The sequence below is a fragment of the Macaca nemestrina genome, chromosome 7 (genome assembly GCF_043159975.1).
Source record: "Macaca nemestrina isolate mMacNem1 chromosome 7, mMacNem.hap1, whole genome shotgun sequence".
In the NCBI taxonomy this organism is placed as follows: domain Eukaryota; kingdom Metazoa; phylum Chordata; class Mammalia; order Primates; family Cercopithecidae; genus Macaca; species Macaca nemestrina.
Window position 1 is genome coordinate 83,159,415 of NC_092131.1, and position 21,151 is coordinate 83,180,565.

Below are 21,151 nucleotides of genomic sequence, written 5' to 3' on the forward strand. Positions count from 1 at the left end.
TAAGTTTTTTCTATTTATTTCTTCTATCCTCCACTTTTTTTCTTCAATGCAGGCCTTATAATTTTCCTTTTAGTTCTCGTACTAAATACCCATGTAATTAGAGCCCGAAGTATTGTGTGAAGCCATGCCATATCTCCTTTGCTACGTGCTTCCTTGTAGCCTGGAATATATTGTTTGTTTATTTTTTTTTAAGTTGTATGCTTTCCTAGCTCAATTTTATGATTGATGCCAGCAATCCTTTTCATGTTCTGTTTAGTAAGTTCACAAACCAGGAGTCTCCCTGATACTAAAAACACATCAATCATTTTCTTTTGCGTAAAAGTTGTATATGACATGTAGCCATTTTAAGACTTGGATTCCTTTCTCTAGAATGTGAATTTCTTATGATCTTTTTGGCATGGATTTTCAGGATTCCTTTACACTTGAAAAGAGCTATGAAGGATTTAGTAAAACTGGAAAATAGATCCCCAATACAAAGGATTTGAGTGGGCAAGGCCAAGAAATAGTCACTCTCTAAGGATTGCCTAGGACCTCAGTAACTGTGATTCTTTCTAGTTTCAAGGAATTAGGAATCTGGTACCATTTCTGATTAGCACAAAGTAAAGAGGAAGCTAACTCCATTTTATTTTTATTTTTATTTTCTTAAAGAAAAAATTTCTACCCTGGGGAAAATAGGAGAGTCAAGCTTTAAAATAGGTAACAGTATTTACTGATGAGGCTAAACAAATAGAAGTTTGTAAAATCTTTTTTTTTCTTGGGTGAAAAAGAAGAATAAAAGGGGAAAGTAGAAAAAAAGTATAATAGGTTATAAATAAGAATAGTAGGTAGCATTTACTGAGCAGGCATGGTGTTAGGCACTCACCTAAGCATTTTTTGTTTCTCATCTTAGCTATTACAACAGCCCTCTGACACTTCCACTCATCACTTTATTTTTTAGTTGAGGAACCCATGATGCAAGAGAGGCTCCACAGTGTCTCCAAGGTCACACAGCTAATCAATGGCAGATCAACAGTTTTAACCTTGGCAATCTGGTTCAAAGTTCATACTCTTAGCTACAAGTTGACGCTGCCATATATTGAGTTGTTTTGACTTTTTTCCTCACTTTGAGTTCAGCCTCCCAGAATATATGTAAAACACAGGCGAACTAGCAGTTTGAGCTTTTTTTCTTTTCTTGTTGTCGCTTGTTTATTTAATAACAGGGTTACAAAAAAAGGCACTATGCAGTCTAAATCAAGTTTAATTAGACCCGTGTGGAAAACATAACAATTATCCATACCAAATTTCTAACATTTTTCTTTTTTCATGTTCAATTATTAATAGTCATTGGTGCACATATTCTTTCAGTTATTTTCTCAGTGGAATAATTGAAACTTGCTCCAGGATTCTCACTATTGCCTGGTTCTTTAAGAATCTTTATCGAAAAGGATTTTTTTTTTTCTAACAAATAGTAAATCCATTTCTGTTTGTGGGATGAACTTTCCCTTAGTGAATATTGTCTTGTCAGGTGTGGAATCTCGACATTAAATTAAACTGCTTTATCTTCCGCCTCCCTGGGGCTGATGGAAGGGGTGGAGAGGGCGGGATGGGAGGGCAGGGTACATACCCTGGAACAGGGGGTATAGAGGAGTGCACAAGAGGCCCCTTCGTTAGGTCCCAGATATCTCTGTCTCCAGCTTCCTGCACTGAAACTGAGGTTTTAGAAGAACCAGAGAAATCCCCTTGATTCAGATTATTCAAATGTGATTTTTTTAAAAGTAGTTCTCTTTTATTTTGTAGAGAAAAAGATAATGGTTATCTTTCTCTTCCCCAATATAAATAAGGGTGTTCTCATACTGCTTTTATAATTCAATTTAAAAATCCCTCTGTGATAGTTTTCAGTATTTTCTTCATTATAATATTCTTCCTTTATCCAAGTCATAAAAGGATCATAGAAATATAACAAATGAAATATCATTATTATGTAAAAGCAGCCATCAATAGAACTTTGACATAAGTGATTTAAAAGTAGAAAAGTTAGGGTATTCGCCAACATTTAAAATGATATGGTAATTACAGAAAATTTGGGAGATTCAGAGAAATAGAAGCAAAGAAAATCAAATACCCATAGTCCCTATATCCAAGGAAAAAAAAAAGTACTGTTTTCATTTATTTTCTTTTTATGTGAAAAGCTTTTTACACAGTTTTCAGTGTCAAGTTTTTGTTTGTCTTTCTTGGTTATCATACTATAAATACAGTTTTGTTCTCTGCTTCATTGGAGAGATGTCTGTGGTTCAGAGACAACTGACTCAGAACTTCTTTGCAGAACATACCCTGTCACAGTTCAACTTTGCAGATCTTTGGCTGATAGCCTTGTTTATCAAGTGCTCTGTTGACACGGACTGTGTGCCTTGCACGGTAGCTGAATGTGCAGGGCCTGCCTCTCAGCATCTCACAGTATAGCTGGAGAAGACAAGTAGACATTTTCATGGCTGCTTTTAATTTTAATTTTATCTATTTGTTTAGATACAGGGTCTCCCTCTGTCGCCCAGGCTGGAATGCAGCGGTGCAATCTTGGCTCACTGCAACCTGTGCCTCCCAGGTTCAAGTGATTCTCCTGCCTCAGCCTCCTGAGTCCAGCTGATTTTTATGTTTTTAGTAAAGAAGGGGTTTTACCATGTTGGCCAGGATGGTTTTGAACTCCTGGCCTCAAGTGATCCATCCGCCTCAGGCTCCCAAAGTGCTGGGATTACAGGCGTGAGCCACCACGCCCAGCCATATTTTTGACTTTTTTGGTACAGAAAATTTCAAACATACACAGGAGTACAAGAGAATATAATAGCAGACCCTATGTGCCTCTCTCTCAGCTTCAACAATGATTAACTTATGGCCAATCTTGTTTCATCTAGATCTCAGCCTCTTCTCTCTACCAGGGATTATTTTGAAACAAATCCCTGACATCCTATTATTTTATTAGTAAATATTTGGATACACATCTTTAAAAGATAAGGACTCTTTTTTCTTTTAGTACTATAATACCATTATTACACTAAAAAAATCTCTAACATAATCAAATATGGGCTATTTAGTCAGTGTTCACATTTGTTTGGGTTTTTCTCATTAGTTTGTAACAGTATCCTCATAAGGTCCACACATTGCAGTTGGTTGACATGCCTCTTCAGTCCCTTTTAATCTGTAGATTTACCCTTCACTGTCTTTTCCTTGTGATCTGTTTTTTTGTTTTGTTTTGTTTTTTGTCAAACGGGATCATTTATTCTGTAAATTTTCCCACTGGCTGGATTTTGCTGATTCCATCCCATGAAGTTAAATGTTAAATGTTCCTCTGTTTAACATATTCCTCTAGCCTCTGTATTTCTTGTGAACTGGTAGTTACATTTAGAGGCTAGATTGAATTCTGTTTCAATTTTTTGTCAAAAGTACCACATGAGTAGTGTTAAGTATTCCCATGAGAAGACTCTTACCTTTACAGTGTGTGTGTGAAAGAGAGATGTTGATAGCCAGTGCTGATTGGTGCTGCCTAAATCCGTCAATTCATTAGGGGTTTTAAAATGTTATTTCATGTCCATCATTTCTCCATTTATTAGCTAGACTACTTTTATAAAGAATAATCTAGCCAATCCAATAATCTGTTTGGCTATCCTGAGGTACAGTTGTATAGAAAAGGCAAGAAAAATGCTCGATTCTTTCCATTTATCTACCAGTTTTCAAAATATTTGGCTCCCTAGCATCCAAAGATAACCAATTTGGGGAGCAGGGGAAAGAGAGAAAGAGAAATTGGTGGCTTATTAAGAATTCATTAATTTTAAAATATTTGATGTTTCAAACCATTACATTTATTCTTTTGTTGTTGTTGTTGTTGTTGTTGTTGTTAAGAGGTGGAGTCTTGTTCTGTCATGCAGGCTGGAGTGCCGTGGAACTATCGTAGCTCACTGCAGCCTCATACTACTGGGTTCAAGCAATCCTCCCACCTCAGCCTCCCAAAGTGCTGGGATTACAGGCATAAGCCACCTTCCAGGCCATTTCATTTATTCTTATCGAAACTAAAATTGTCTCATCTTTGGCCAATGGGAATCCCTTTGTGTGGTCTCCTGAATCCTTTTCATTTATAACCTTAATAGTCTTTGACAGCTTCCCTGCTTTTTGTATGTTAGGCCAATGGTTCTCAAAGTATAGTCTGGGGATGCCTAGGGGTTCCCAAGACCCTATTAGTGAGTCTGTGAGGTCAAAACAATTTTCATAATAATAAGACATAATTTACCTGTTTTATTCTCTTACATGTATAAAGTGAAGTTTTCTAGAAACCATATATTGGCTATTGGAATGTATGCTGGGTTTTTTTTTTTTTTTTTTTTTTTTTTGAGAAAGAGCCTTGCTTTGTTGCCCAGGCTGAAGTGTAGTGGTGCAATCTCAGCTCATTGCAGCCTCCACCTCCTGGGTTCAAGCGATTGTGATTCCCCTGCCTCAGAGTCCCAAATACCTGGGACTACTGGCACTAGGAGAGTTGGGGCTTTATCATATTGGCCAGGCTGGTCTCAAACTCCTGGCCTCAAGTGATCCGCCCGCCTCGGCCTTCCAAAGTGCTAGGATTACAGATGTGAGCCACCGTGCCCGGCTGTGTGCATGCATGTTCTCATGTTTCGTAGAATTTTTTAAGGTAAGCTCTTTGAAGTCTTGAATAATTTCTAAGAGTGTAAAGGCATCCTAAGACCAACAAACTTGAGAACTACTATTCTAGGCTCATCTTTTATGTTTCGTGCTATATACATATAATCACTTGTGGCCTTCTAAATTAGTTCCATTTTTTTAAAACTCAATTTTTGTGTATGCCTGAGTGATCAGATTCAAGTCTCACAGCTAATAAGTGGCAAAACTAGAATTTGACTCTAGTCAAATCTGAGACTGCAGTGAGCTGCTCTTTTTCCATTGTACTGCAGCCTGGGTGACAGAACGAGATCCTGTCTCACAAAACAAAACAAAAAACAACTAGTACTCTGAATATGTTGTTTTTCTGGTCACAGTAGGAAATTCAAAATGTAGTAATAGTTTCTTAGAGTATTGACTTTTGAAGATCTCAGTCATCCGGAGAAGAGCCTGCCTTGCCTGTGGAATTCGTTAATGGCTCGTATATTTCCACTAATTTCTGAATCCAGGATCCAATCTATCACTCACCTGTGTAGCTTAGACATACTTTTTTTTCATCCTGTAGTTGGCTGAACCAAATCCTGCAAGAAAACATTCTGCAATTTTAAAAACTGAATAATGGTGCCTTAAGCCTGGGACTTTCATTTATTTTTATCACTGAACGGTATATAAATCTCTAAAACATGGCTACTTAAAATATAACTGGATTTTGTAGTCTCTGGGGCTCAGGGAAAGCATAATTTTGTCTCATTCTCTTGGGCTGAACCCAGTAACGTGCCATTTTGTCACAATTCTCAATAACCTTAGCTTCTCTTGGCTAATGAACAACATTAGCTCTTATATCCCAGGTATAGAAGAGTTTCTATCGTAAGAAAAGGAAGTGTGTTTCCTGAACAGTTATCAGTGGCTTTCTGAAGTTAGTGCATATACAGGAGAGGAGCAGTCTTACGTAATATCCTTGAGTATTTTTCCAACATAGGAAATACCTGACGGTACCTGACAGCCTCAGGTGCCATCTGGAAAAGTGTCATCTTGTAGGAAGCTTGGATCAGAGCCTGTGTCACTATTCAGGTGCGTCATAATTACTTTGTGGTTCTGGTGGGGAGTGAAGCAAAGACTATGTCAAAGGTTGCAGGGTTCTTAATGGAATATAAATTTCTTTGTTGGAAAGTAGATCTTGAATACTAAACTACTTTTTGTAGTTACAGACAAATTCAGTTTGAACTGTAGCCTTGCTTGTTATTTTTCTCAACATTAAATCTACCATTGTGGAAAGGTCTCAATATCTGATTTAATATCTCAATATCTCAATATCTGATTTGTTGCATTTAGATTTCTATATTTGGACTGTCATTTTCATGGGCTTTTCTAGCAAGTCATCTCATTGACTTTGTTGAATAAAGTCAGAATGTAAAGTAGAAAGGTGGTTCTTTCATAGGATGGGCTTTGAAACTCCACACCACCACCATTGGTCTTGTCAAAATTTTATTTTCTTTCATGTTTATCACTTTTACCAAATCCTTCCCCCTAAAAGAAAGGAAAAAAAAATCATCAAACAGACCCGTCTCCACATGCAAAGCATGTAGTACGTGATGATTAATGATAGGAGCCTGGAACTTAAGGCTGGGGAATGCCAGGAATTTGGGGTTCTAGTGTCACTAAGGCTCTGCCTTTCTGTGCTTTAGTTTCCTGTTTAGAAAGTTCTGCTCCTTCATAAGGACCTTGAAGTACTAGGAGGAAAGGTGCTTTGTGTGTGGAGTTTTCCGTAAAGTGCAGTCCCAACTAAAAGGCTGCGTTAAAGGTAGGTAAATACCTTATAAAAACATATTTTAAATACAAAACATTTGTTAGTTTATGCCACTTATTTATTTATTTAAGTATAAAATAGCCTCAGGAAATTAGAATTCAGGTTTAAAATTCAGGTTTTGTTTATTGAATTCTTTTCCTAAGAGCAAAGAATATAAAGGCTTGGGAAGTAGAAATTGGAACATATTTTAATTGCCTGAATAGGTTTACCGGAGAAGAAGTTTTATTAAAGTGGAAACATGTTCTTCCTCTGAGTCTGATTACAGGCTACTTTGGGCTAGTCCATAAATCTGTTTTCAAATCTAAAGTGAGCGTCACCATCGTAAAGTGTGCCATAACTTAACAGCTCTTCCTGATGACTGCCTTGGCTAAAGATTCTATGGTGAGAACTCAGAATTCCAGGAATGCGTGTTGAGCTGGAATCTCTCAGATCAGTGATTCCCAAAGAGGAATGAGGGTGTGTCCGAATCTCCAAGTGTGCTTTTGAAGCTCTGAAAACCTCTTTTCCTTTGCCCGGGATCTCAGTGAGCCACTGTTAATAGCAGTTGTGTTTGGTATCTTTAGGTGTTTTAGTGAAAAAACAACTGAAGTTAGGCTGATGAGGAGATTGGGGGTAGCCTGTTAGCTTTTCTCCCTGGAGAGTGCCACTCACTCTAGAAAAAGTAAATAATGGCTTCGAACGATTTGTAGTTCATACAGTGGCAGTCACATTGCTGAAAATTTGGTAGCATATAATGTTTGTGGTATTTGGCTTGGTTCTAAATGCAGTTTGTGTGTGTGTGATGTTGTTTTGCATGAAGAGGCTACATGTAGGTGCTTTGATGCCCCGGAACAGAAACCAGCGGGACTAGAAAACCTGAATCTCTTAGTGTCAGCAGGGTCAGCACCAAGTTGGAGTAAGTTCTCAAAGACTAGGTGACATTGTGGCGATGGCGTGCTCCTCAGTTTGTTGGGCTGGGCTTGTTGGGTTTCTGGTTCACTGAGGGAGGAGATTTTCTGTGCATTTGATTACGCTACATGATACTGTGCAACCTAACATTTTGGGCTTTGGGTCTGGGAAGGAAATGTATTTTGATTATTTATTGTATAGTTTTGTATAATTTGTATAATTTACGCCTCATTTTGAGATGCAAGTAGGAAAATGGAAAAACAAGGAACCCAAGTAATCAGCAAATGAGCTTAAGAGAAAAGTCCCTGGGAAATTAAATAATATTTGAAGCTTCAAAGCTGTATGTTTAAGTTTTAGAACATCAGATATTAGGACCCAGTGATAAGAATTCTCCATGTATTGAACTGTTTTGAAATTTCATTTTTAAATTGCTTTAAGACATCCTTAACTTGATGTCTTATAATGCAGTTTGATAGTTGTGTGAGACCATTCTGAAGTGAAAACCAAACAAATTAACTAGAAATGATCTTAGCTATCATCCCATCCATCCTTTTTATTTTGCTAATGAATCCAGTAACTTGTGATCAAAGTCGTATCTTGCTCTCAGAATTCTCCATGTCTCTCGTGGGGTTAGCACATAATATACACTGACTGACTGGTAGGCTGGCTGAGATAGTATTTGCTAAAAAACCCTAAACCTTTTGACCACAGTATTCGTGAAGAAAGTCTTGGTGGAAGCTTTGAGAAGAATGGTGGAAGATGTTAGAATGACTCTTCGTTTTGGGATTTAAAAGTTTAGCCATTCTTCTATGAGTTGTTAGACGCTACTGCTTGCTATTCTAAAAGCTTCTGATGTGTAGAATATTCTAGAGGTATAAAACCCTTTGATGTGTAAAATGTCTTTTTTGTTACACATTCTCAGGCTCGTAGTCTCTTTTACCATTACTTTGAGAGCATTATGTAATTGCTATTTGAGAGTCAACAGAAAAACGAATAAATAGGAATTATTGTTGCCAATAGACACTGTTCTCCATACACCAAAAATTAAATAAAACATGAATTTTAAAGCTCCATCAAGCAACAGCTTGTCAAATTAATTATAACATTCAGTGAGTCTTTAACAACCTAAAGTAATTTATCAGGTACATTTGTCTTACCAGACTACATTCGGAAAGATGAACTCTTTTTTTTTTTTTAAAGACAAGGTTTCTGTGTGTCTCCCAGGCTGGAGTGCAGTAGTGTGATCATGACTCACTACAGCCTCAACCTCTTGGGCTCAAGCAATCCTCCCACTTCAGCTGGGACCACAGGCATATGTACCGCACCTGGCTAATTTTTTGTAGAGTTAGAGTCCCACTCTGATGCCGAGGCTGGTCTTGAACTCTTGGGCTCAAGCTATCCTCCCACCTTCATCTCCCAACGTGCTGGGATTACAGGTGTGAGCCACCATACCTGGCCAAAAAGATACACTTTTAAAACTTAAAAAAAATTTTTTTTAATGAATTGTGTCTACTTCCTATGAATAGAGCTGAGTCTGGCAGCTAACATTTTGTTCATGTGGGAATCAGGCAAATTTGTTTCTGAATTAAAGGAATTTCCTGTCTTCGTTTCTGGCTTCATGCCATGGGTGCCAGTGCCAGCTGAGAGAGCCATCTGCAGGACTCTGTAGTGGAGTGGGAGCCAGGTGAAAGTGAGCCAGGCCTGCAGATGTGGTTCTTGTTAGGTGAAGACTTAGCAGAAGCATGTCCAGTCCTGGAGATTGTCCATTCTCAGTTTATTTGGAGACTTTAAGGTGGTAGAACAACGACAGGTTTCTAGAAACCCTGTGTTTAGTACAGTTAGTGGCTTGTCTGTGAGACCTCCTTTTGAGATGTTCAAAAGAATGTGAATATATTGGAACACTGCAGAAATAATTTCTTCTGTGGTTCCAAAATCTTTAGATTTGGAAGAAAGAATTCAAATAATTGTATTAATTTCATCCATTCCTTCCGCAAATGTTTATTGAGCATTTCTAATATGCCCTGCACTGATTTGGATACCAGACAACATGGACATAATTCCCTGGCCTCACAGAGCTTCCAGTGGAGGAGACAGACACACACAGAAGTTTAATATGTCAGACAGTGATATGAGCTATGGGGAAAACTAAAACTGGGAAGGAGATGGGAATTGTGCCAAGGAGTAAGGTAACCATGTCAGGACCTGGGGTCTTGTACTACCTATGGTGACTGACTGTACCCACAGGCATGAAATAGAACAGTCATTTACATATTGTGGTTGATTGTGCTGTCATAGTTACTACTACCATTATCACAGTCACCGTCAGAAAGCATTTACCCCACACCTCTTAACAAGGTTTTATACAGAATGAGTCATATAGCTAAGTGTTTGTCCTCAAGACTGACAGCCCTTACGTGTACACATGCAGATAACTTACTAATGATGAATAGAAATTCCAACAATTGTATTCATTCAACAAATGTTTATTGAATGATGGTGTATAAAAGGCATTGTGGAGATACATAAATCACATATGTATCTTGCCAAAGGGGCATATAGTTCAGTAGCGTCATAGAGCAGGTCATTTGCATGTCAGTGATTTAACATTTGAGATAGACCATGAAAGTCTATGTCATATGCTGATTTCGCATTTTTGCCGAGTCATAATTTTGAGTCAACTGCTTTGGGAGGCTGGTATGGGGTAACTAATGTAGGAGTGTGTGTTTAGACATTTCCTTGTGTCTACGTTTCAGTGAGGAATTGTTTCTACCTATTGCTGAATATGGTAAATGCCTTTGAAGTAAAATATGCCTTTTTTTGGTGAAAAATTGCTCGGAGAAGAAAGCCAGCTTCTAGAGTTGGTGATGGAATTGCTGAATCTAAGATGTGATGTTTCTTGGTCAGTACATGGAACCATTGAGGGCCTCAAGGAAATACTTAGCATTTTGCTGCCCTTGTCAGGGAAATTTTATGCTGTACTAGTGTGTGCCAGCTTGGACATGAACCCCTCGTGAATATATGTTTTGGATAGATCTTGATAAAGGCCCTAATGGGAATGTGGACACAGCAGAATTTATCTCCCTTGCTTGAAGCAGAGCTGTCTTCTGGGCCCCAATATCAGATTCTTCCCTTTCCTTGACAAATAAAGCATCAAGCATATTTATGTTAGGGTTCCTCATGTTTATTATCTATATGGGACCAAAAGTTTGCTACCATAGAAACATAGTTTTTTATGTATGTATGTATACATATATATACACACACATATACATATGCAGCCTTAGAAACAAGGCAAGAGAAAGCTTGGAAGAGGGAGGAAAAGCTGTAAAATACCATGGCGGAGGCTATGGCTTCTCAGCATAATCCATGTTTTCCTCTTCCTGAGCCCACAGCAAGAATGCATTTCCCAGCCTCCTTTGCAGTTAGGTACAGCCACGTGCCTGAGTTCCAGCCGATGGGATGACCACAGTGAAGACAGCTGAGCCCAACAGCTTGAATCCCTAGTTCAGTGTGAGGAAGAGGAACACCTCATTCACCAGTTCTCTGTCATGGGAGCAAGAACAAAGGTCGGAGGTGTTTGAGCCATTCTAAAGAAGTCAGGGGTCTATTTTGACAGTGATGAGTTTGGATCATAATCCTGAGTGTCATAATCCTGAATGTTGAAATTCTGAACATCGAAATCCCAAAAGATCAAAATCCCTAAAGTCCAAAGTCCCTCTTGTCTAAAATTCTGAAAATCACAATCACAGAATGTTTATGTTAGGCCAGCTCTTTTGGGCTATCTCTATACAATTGTCCAAAATCTTTCCCTGTAATATACATTTTTATATGCTGAATTTTCTTTTTAGTTATTTAGCTTTTTTCTTTTCTCTTTTTTTTAGTTTTTTTCCCACTATTTTAAATTTGTGAATTATTTTTTATAGTTCACTATGCTATGTATTTCATTTTTGCATCACTTCCAATACTGGAATTATAAATTGTGTAGAGACTTTAGAGAGTTCTAATTCCTTTTATGCAATTTTTTGCAAATTTGACTCCACAAAAGTGTATTATCACCATGTTGAGTTTGTGTGTAAGCATTCTGTGTGCACTTGAAAATGTTGCAACTTTCTCAGCACATAAAGAGATGTTCTTTTTGTACATCTGCATTTGTGAAGGATACAATTTATTGATCTCAGCTCTTTGGATGACTGCATAAGTGGTGGTGACCCATTGTAGTTTTTCATCAATCTCATCAGAAAACAATGACCAACCATAATGATATGCATTTATATAGTTCCCCTTTTGAATTAGTTCATTTTGGATATGGTTTGTCTGCTCATAATTGTTATACCCATGCAACTGTTGTTAGTCTGAGTGTTTTTGCTTTCAAAAATATGTATCTTGTTATTGCCCATTTTATTGTGTTAAGTGACCTAGGAAGTGTTCTGTCATATCTTTGTTTCTTAAATAAATCCCCTTTTAAAAAGGTAAATAAATGTCTTTTAATGAGTCTTTAAATTTTTTTTTAAGAATTATGTTTGCAGGATTTTGAGATTTCACTGAGATTGTGTCTTTTGGGATTATGATCAGCTCCCGCAGTGACTAGTCTTTCCTGACTAATACTGTGACCATGTGTGGTAAGTGAGAGCAGTAAAGATGACAGTTTCAGAGCTGAGATCTGTCTTCATCAGTTTACTGCACCTGGTTGTTTCCATCTGAATGGCAGAGTCAGTGCTCATGGATGAGGGTAGTTATGCTCATAGGCCCAGGCTGTGTGGGTATTTATTACTGCACCTTAATTGCTTATAGAAAGCTATGCTTCTTGCTGTGCACTCCCCAGTAGCTGAGTGTAGAATCTCGGGAATGTGAACTGACCCTTAATTTTTCTTCCTTTTTAGCTCTTTTCCTCAATTATTTTAGTCCCTATCTTGTGCTAGGTGGTATTGAGATACGTAGAAATGAAAGAAACATGGACTCTGCCCTCAAAGAGCTAACAACCCTAGTTGACCAGACTGCCCCAAGTGGGACTCCCACTGAAATCGATTTATTTAAACAATAAATGACTTTATCAGGAACTAGGGGTATATTGGTTCCAGGTGCTGTTTCTTTGTTCCTCCTGATCCAGTCAGTTTTGCCCTTGAAACTTATTTCAGGTGGTCAACCACAAAGTCCAGTACACAACCATACTTAGTATTGCCCTTCCCTCCCTGATATCTGTAATTCTCATGTAGACCCTTGAGCAGTGCAGCAAATTGTCCAGAGAAAGTTGATTGAGTGCTCTTTTCCCTTTGAATTCCATGGAGCTGGGCCCACATGGAAGAAGCAAAATTGTTACTTTGCTGAATATTGGAAATGGTAGATAGTGAGGTGAGGGGATTGGCATGTGTAGCCTGAGAAAATCCTACTCAGCTGTTTTAGTTGTTAGTTTCAGCAGATTCAATTGCTCCCTTCGTTTCGCCTATCACTGTATTTCAAGTTAGAATTTGAGGATCAGCTGCCTTCTTCTTTTTTAGCAGTCTCCCTCTTCAGTTTGCATGATCACTCACGTTTGCTCTTGTTAATGTCAGCTTGTCTAGTGTACTCCTTGGCAGTAGGCACCAGGTCTCAACTGTCTTTGTATTCTTTCTGCTAATCCTTTACTCCAGAACATAAACAGTGCTTTATATATTATGTATGGCACAATAAATGTTTGATGAATGAATGAATTACTTAAATTTCTTAAACTGGGAGAGCTGCTTAAGCTAGTTTCATACTCGGTGAATAGGTCTTTCCCTGGGGAACATTATTTCTTGCTGCCATTTTGTTGCTATCAATTCATGTGATGTTTTGTCTTGTTGTTGTGACACTGGCCTGGCATTGGCCAGTAACAGGAGTCACCCAGCATGAGATTTAAGAAGGGAAAGTGATGACATGCTAAGTGGTTGCTCTATCAGTGTAGTAGGATGTGATCCAAAAGGTACTTATAGTGGGCATGTCTGGTGGATGGTACTAAACCACGTTCTTATGCTTTTCTCAGCAAAAGAATTTTCTTATGTTACATGTACTGTATGACTCAATCTAATAAAAGAACAACAGATTAATCTTTTCCTGCCCGGTAGCTAGGTTTGTACCTTAGGTCCTGCTTGACTCACTGAAGGTTCCAGAGAATTCTCTGAAAAGGGATGCATGCACATGCATAATTTGGCTTGTTTCCCTAATAAAATTACAGCTGAAAACTTTCCCTGGAGGACTTGTTATGCTTCTTCCTAAAAGCACATTTCAATAATGATGACAAAAGAATGGTGATTTAGGATTACCCTAAAGGCTAGGAGAGAACGTATTTCACAGGAAGAGGCTCCACTCTCCTTGGTATTAGAGGTTTCATCACTTGCTCCTTTGAGCACCTGTGGGATTCCTGTCTACAGCTTCCTTTGTTTTTAGGCTTAACAACTGGTCTCCTTCCCTCCAACTCAAAGGTCATTTAGAAACAAACTGGCCAGAGCTTTTCTCTGATCTTGCTCTTCTTGCCTCTTGTCAGTTTAATATTCTTTTGCCAAAGGTCAGTGAAGCAGAAGATCATCTTCACATCTTTGATTCCTTGACATTTATATTTAAGAATCTATACATTAGGCCGGCCGCGGTGGCTCACGTCTGTAATCCCAGCACTTTGAGGGGCTGAGGCAGGTGGATCACCTGAGGTCAGGAGTTCGAGACCAACCTGGCCAACATGGTGAAACCCCCATCTCCACTAAAAATACAAAAATTAGCTGGGCATGGTGGCACACGCCTGTAATACCAGCTACTCTGGAGGCTGAGGCAGGAGAATAACTTGAACCTGGGAGGCGGAGGTTGCAATGAGCATAGATTGCACCATTGCACTCCAGCCTGGGCAACAAGAGTGAAACTCCGAGGAAAAAAAAAAAAAAATCTGTATATTTGAAAACATTTCAGTGCTAACTTGTTGCTTAACTTTGACCAAATTTACAAAGATGGGGAAATTACTGTTTCTTTAACAAGACTTAGAAAGTCGTAAGAATAGCCAGGCATGGTGGCTCACGCTGTCCCAGCACTTTGGGAGGCCGAGGAGGGTGGATCATGAGGTCAGGAGATCGAGACCATCCTACCTAACGTGGTGAAACCGTGTCTCTACTAAAAATACAAAAAATTAGCTGGGCATGCTGGCACGCACCTGTAGTCCCAGCTACTTGGGAGGCTGAGGCAAGAGAATCGCTTGAACCCAGGAGGTAGAGGTTGCAGTGAGCCGAGATCGCGCCACTGCACCCCAGCCTCGGCGACAGAGCAAGACTCCATCTCAAAAGAAAAAAAAAAAGTCATAAGAATTTAACTGTATGGTATTCTCTGTCATAAATTAACTTTAAAAAATTGTTAAAGTTGGAAGTAGGAAGTTTATTAACTTGTGAAATAGTCTGTCATGATCAATGGTGAAGGAGTTAAATTTTGTCTGAATTTTAATTCACTTATAGTATCCTGAAAGTATTAGTCTAGCCTCATCTACGTATGTGAAATAATTTTAGAGAATGTCCTCATGAAGTATCCATATGTTGGCTCACAAGAAAAGCACCTAGTTTATAATATACGTAAATTGATGCCCTTTCTAACCTTGACTAGTGTTGTGTGTCCATATTTCATAGTGGCTTAAGTGATGTTGCAAGTAATAGCCTGAGACTCTAGCCTAGTGACTCTACATATATATTTTAGACAAAAGACCTGGAGAAGGTACATGTTTGAATAGGAAATAATTATGGATAAGTTGAAGAATATGCTTTATTGTAGAAGATAATGCTATCATCTGCCCTCATTATATTCACTGTGATGCAAAAATAAATTGCCACACCAAAGGCCTGCTTACTTCACTTCCTGTGAACATGTCCCATGTGCAAGAAAAATTACAAGGCATGCCAAAAGGCAAGAAAAACACAGTCTGAAGAGACAAAGTAATGATCAAGCCCAGATTCTGAAACAGATGTTGGAATTATCAGACAAGGAATTTAAAAGAACTCTGATACATTAAGGGTTCTAATGGAAAAAATAGACAACATGCAAGAAGAGATGGGTAATATAAGCAGAGAGATTGAAACTCTAAGAAAGAATCAAAAGAAAATGTTAGAAATAAAAACCACGGTTACCAAAATGAAGAGTGGTGGAACTGAAAGTTCCAACCCTCTAATCATGCCTTGGTCCTCCTTCTGGCAACCAGCCCCTATTCTGAAAGTATCTAGGGACCCAAAAGTGTCATCTTGTTAGCATAAACTCTGATATGGTTGAAAGCGATTTTTTAATGAATTTTAAAAGCTACTGCTATCATTCAGGAAATTCCACAGGTTTTAGGAGATCTATGCCAGGGACTGTATAGTCAGAATGCCCTGTATGTATGAATTCTTGTGAATCTTATGCATTAGATGGTGAGCTATTTTAAGGCAGGGACCTTAAGTCTCCTTGTATTCTATTCAGCACATTAATCACTCAGTAAGTCCTTGTTGAGAAGGATCTAATCATCAAAGGCAGAGGCAAAAAGACATTCAAATATTTGTTGTTCCAAGAGAAAAAGCCTCTGTCTTCACATTCTTCCCATGGTTATGCAGAGGTAAAGGGAAAATTGCCCCTTTTTCTCCTGAAGGTTCACTGAAAAATCAATTCACAAAAGGCGGATTAATTGGAGAAAAAGCATCCAAGTTTATTTATCATGAACAAGCAGAACCCTTCAGAATGAAGACCCAAAGATAAAGGGGAAATTGTCCCTTTCTGTGCTTAGGTTCAACAAAGTAGAGACCACTGTAGTAAAATAGAACTAGACAAAAAGGGTAAGATCTAATGCTAATAGGCTGAGTGGGGAAACCCAGCAAGGCCTGGCTGTCTGGATTCTTCTTGGCCTCTCTGATCATGCATTCCTTCCTTCTGGGTGGGGCAGGGTTCTCTCTGGAATGGGGGTCTTGTGTACAATGTTAAACTCTAACTTTCCCTCTGCATTTCTGTGTAAAACTGACCATAAAGGAATTATCTGACTAAAGATAATTAGGTGTTTTGGCTGGCTGTGGGGAAGAAGGTTCTGGTTTTAATGACCTGCCTTAGGGAGAAATGCCAGTTTCTATGGCTAGCCTACGGGGAGAATGGGACTAGAAGACTGGAGGGCAGGAGGAGGTCACAGAAAAACTTTTGCTTCTGAGACCTTCATTTTGGGGTATTGTTTTCCAAGTCCTAGCCATTAGCAAATCATAGACTAACCCAGTCCTAATGTTTCAAAAAACAAACAAACAAAAAAGGCTGGGTGCAGTGGCTTACACATGTAATCCCAACACTTTGGGAGGCCGAGGTGGGCAAATCGCGAGGTCAGGAAATCAAGACCATCCTGGCTAACACGGTGAAACCCCATCTCTACTAAAAATACAAAAAAATTAGCTGGGTGTGGTGGCGGGAGCCTGTAGTCCCAGCAACTTGGGAGGCTGAGGCAGGAGAATGGCATGAATCCGGGAAGTGGAGCTTGCAGTGAACCAAGGTTGCGCCCCTGCCCTCCAGCCTGGGCGATAGAGCAAGACTGTCTCAAAAAAAAAAAAAAAAAAAAAAATTCTTTTAAGCATATCCTACAAAACTTTAAATGAATTATCTCAGGCCAATATGGTGATGTCCCCAGGGATTATAAGCAGAAAAACACTCATAATTTGTAACAAAAACAAGCTAACATATTAGCATCCTTGTCCAAATAGCTAAATCACAGACACATGCACATAACACTATTCTTCCTGCTAGGATCTGGGTTGTGTTCACGATTTGTTGTAGCTAGAGGTATTAGAAACTTCTATTTACTCCCGTAATGTTGTTTTTGTATCCCCTCTGGGCTTTGGACTTTTCTGATACTGCTCCGAGGACACTGTCTATATATTACAACTCTTTCAGCTGTAATCCTCTGTTATTAAACTGAAGTCTTTTGGGGGTAGTGGCACCCCCCAAAAGTGGTACCTTCTGTAGTCTTCAGAGGTCACCTCCTGTGACCATTCTACCCACACATCAGACTTAATCCCTTTGGATTCCCATAACATTGTATTCATATCCGCTAACGTCACGTAGTACGCATCCCATTACAGTTTCTTTCCTAGCCCATCTGTGAGCTTTTTTAGAGCAGCATTCATGTTTTAGTCTGTCTTTTTTAATATCCTAGATAATAGCATGGACACTCAATACATGTTGTTGGTTTGAATGAAAAAGTTCTTTCTTTCAGCACTCTGAAGATTGTACTCCATGCTTTTCTTACTTGCATGGTTTCTGGTGAGCAATCTGCTGTCAGTTGCTCTCGTGTTCCTCTGTAGGTAGGATATTCTTTTCCTTCTGGCTTCTTTACAGATTTTCACTTCCTTCTTGGTTTTCTGCAGTCTGAATAAGATATGCCTAAGGGTGTTTTTTTTGGGGGGTATTGTGGTATAGTGAGAAATGTATACAGACGATCCCTGACTTACCATGGTTTGACTAACAATTTTTCAGCTTTACAATGGGTTTATTGGGGTGTTAAAAGCATTTTCAACTTACTGTATTTTTAACTTACAGTTGGTTTATTGGATCGTAACTCTATTTTAAGTTGAGCATCTGTATATTATAAAAATGTATGTATATATGTATATAATATGTAACTTGAAGGGATATGTGTTCACTGGTATGAGAGCAAGGAACATATTTAGTTAAGGTTGAAGGCATTATTTTCTCCCATAAGAATAATATTTTTGTCAATTTCTTGGAAATGGCCAGGGTTTAGCTTTTTATTCCTTGAATATTGAAGACAGACTATTGATTTTTTAAGGAGAATTCATTGAAGTTTTTATGTATGGTAAAATGATATTGCCCAAATAGTTTCCTTTTAAAACAAACACAAAAAAGGTAACTCCCTCCAGGTTAAGGCCTGGATCATAGTAACACTTATATCTTCAGTGTCTGCCAAGACTGCAGTAGGTGTTCAGTAAATTTAGATTGATACATATACATTTATGCGTTGTAACGGTTGGGCCAAAGTAGCTGAGCTTTGTTTTTTACCTCCTGTATAGAGTCCTACACAAGAGGTCATGCTCCCAATTCAAGTAGTAGTCATTCTCTAGTAACATTAATTTGATTGAAAGAGCTTTTGTTATTCCCTGAACTTGGTCTGATATTTCTCCAGCTATCAGCGGGCAGTTTTTCTTTTATTTCCAATATTTCTGTAATCTTTAGCTCAGCCAGTAAACAAAAACACCAAAATTCAGACTTCTTATCTCTAATTCATGCATAAGAATATATTGACTTTATTGAAAAAATTACTTTTTTGCTTAAAATAACCCCTTCCCACTTCCTAGACAACCAATACAAAGATGATCAACATAATAACCCAAGAAGTGCACATTTTAATAACATGCCATTTTTCATTTATCAGATTGGCAACAACTAGTATGACTGATAATACCTAGTATTTGACAGAAAAACTGCAGTCTCATACACTAGGGTAGAGGGTTAATTAAAATTACATTTTGGAAGAATATTGGACATATTTATCAATATTTTAAATATGTATCAATTTCTAACAACTTCTACAGGAATATTTGCACAGATACACAATGGTGGTTATATATTTTACCATTGAAAAATTGGAAAGAGTGTGAATATCCACTAATAGGAGAATGGTCAAGTAAAATGGGACATATTTGTATAAAGAAATACATAGTTTTTAAAAATAGGATATGTTCTTTCTTTTTATATACACACAAACGATATAATATATATAATTTTTTAAGGTAAAAAGAAAAGTTATAGTTAATAATGTTCCATTTTTCCATTGAAATGTGTGTGAATTATATAATCATAGGAAGAAGTTTAGGAGATTGTACGGCATGCTGTTAACAATAGTTATCTCTGAAGGGTGGATTTATAGCAGACTTTTATTTTCTACTTTGTGCATTTTTGTATTGGTTATATAACAAAAGAATTATAAATATTTTAAAATACTTATTCAGTGCTCTTTAGGAGTGGGGCACTTAGCTTTGGATTGGGGATGCAAAGATGCACAATAAGACTTGATACTGATCACTAGGAGTTTACTGCTTAGTCAGTGAACACAGGGAAACAGATATATACAGTAATATCCATGGGTACTTATAGAAGTTGCAAAACATTTGGTAGGATTAAGGATTAGTTTGATTGAGTACGAACTGGGCATGAAAGAGAATAAGAAAGCTGCCATAGAAGAGGTTTGAACCAAACCTTGAAAAATGTGATATTTGATGGATGAATAGATGGCAGAGGGAGCATGAGAGAGTAAAGGCCTGGACGATGGCGTCAGGTTTGAGTTTTGGAAGTACAAGAAGGTTGACTTGGCTTCAGTTCATGAGCACCTGTGTATGTGAGTGTTGTTGGGGAAATGGTGAGGGCTACGCACATAGGAAAGAGTAGATAGGATTCTGGCCTGTGAGTCAGGAAATTGCCCCTTCCTGCGTCTGACATATGCGTGCTGTGTGAATCTCCATAAAGTCACTTTCCCTCTGTGGATGCCAGTTTCTTAATCTGTAAAATGAGAGAGGTTGAACTAGGTTAGTGGCGTCCTATACTTTTACTTTTTTCCCTTTCTTTAGCTGTCATTTCGCAGGAAGCATGTATTTCCATTCATTCTTGTGTCTTTGTATGCTCTGGAGCTAAGTCTCGGCACCAAAATTTCCCTCTCCCCTGCATTCCCTTCTGGTTTTTTTTTTTTTTTTTTTTTTTTCTTTGAGGTGGAGTTTCATTCATTTCTCTCTTGTTGCCCAGGCTGGAGTACAATGGTACGATCTTGGCTCACCACAACCTCTTGCCTCCCAGGTTCAAGCGATTCTCCTGCCTCAGCCTCCCAAGTAGCTGGGATTACAGGCATGTGCCACCATGCCCGGCTAATTTTGGTTTTTTTTTTTTTTTGTAGTAGAGACGGGGTTTTTCCATGTAAGTCAGGCTGGTCTCGAAATGGCGACCTCAGTTGATCCACCTGCCCTGGCCTCCCAAAGTGCTGGGATTACCGGTGTGAGCCTTTTTTTTTCTTTTTTTTTTTTTTTTTTTTTTAAACAAGAGAAGCAAAGAGACCCTGTGTGATGTCAAGAATGAGATAGTTGAAATTTAACTGAAACTTACTTATTAGAGAAGTGATTTTGGGAATTATTGTTTTGAATGAGCTTCTAGGGCGGTAGCAGAGGAGAACAAAGCTGAGAGGTTCAGGTATAGGAAGCCCAGTTAGGTTGACAGTTGCAAGTTTACCAAGGAATTTGGTGTGAGGAAGAAATTCCTAAGGACTAAAACCTTGAGCCATAAAATGTTACGATCTAATCAGCACAAATAAGTCTAGTAAATAGCCAAGAAGCATTAAAAAATTAATCTAGGAGCTTTTGTCTAGAATTCGTCTCATAAGTAAATTTAATGTATGGAAGGTATACATTATATTTAGATCAACAAAATATATGTAGGTTTATTTTACCCATGAAGTTATAAAACTACAAGAAAATTCAACCATTTCTTTTATTATTTCAAATACTTGGGGTGGGGAGGGGGAGAATGAGTTCCAAATATGGAGGAATCCCCTCTACAATTTATATAGTAAATCGACATATATAGGTCAACATAAAGATTTTTACCTAATTGATGCACTTTTCTTTCTATTTGAGTTCTGAAAGCAGTGTTCAGATTTGTAATATACAGTTCCTAAAATCTAGTGTATAAGGTTTGTGAAAAGACAGTAATAAAGTAAGTTTATTGGGATCTCAGTACACAGCTTACTTTAGAACAGACATTGAATTAGACTAGTCCTCTAAAAGGGAAGGATATGGGCTGGTAAACATTCAAGGGTATTTAGTTACTATGTTTCTA

At 38.2% G+C, this 21,151-nt stretch overlaps 1 protein-coding gene across 3 annotated transcripts in view; it reads left to right on the forward strand.

The window, feature by feature from the left end:
• LOC105477886 (syntaxin binding protein 6) overlaps positions 1 to 21,151 on the forward strand; it is a 254,686-nt gene that overhangs the window by 33,759 nt on the left and 199,776 nt on the right. Inside the window, exon 1 of one of the 3 annotated variants that reach the window (XM_011734773.3) lies at positions 6,346 to 6,439. The exons of the other annotated variants lie outside the window; for them this stretch is intronic. The gene's annotated coding sequence lies outside the window, so the exon portion shown is untranslated. Of the gene's footprint in view, positions 1 to 6,345; positions 6,440 to 21,151 lie in introns of those variants that run through there. 3 annotated transcript variants of the gene reach the window in all.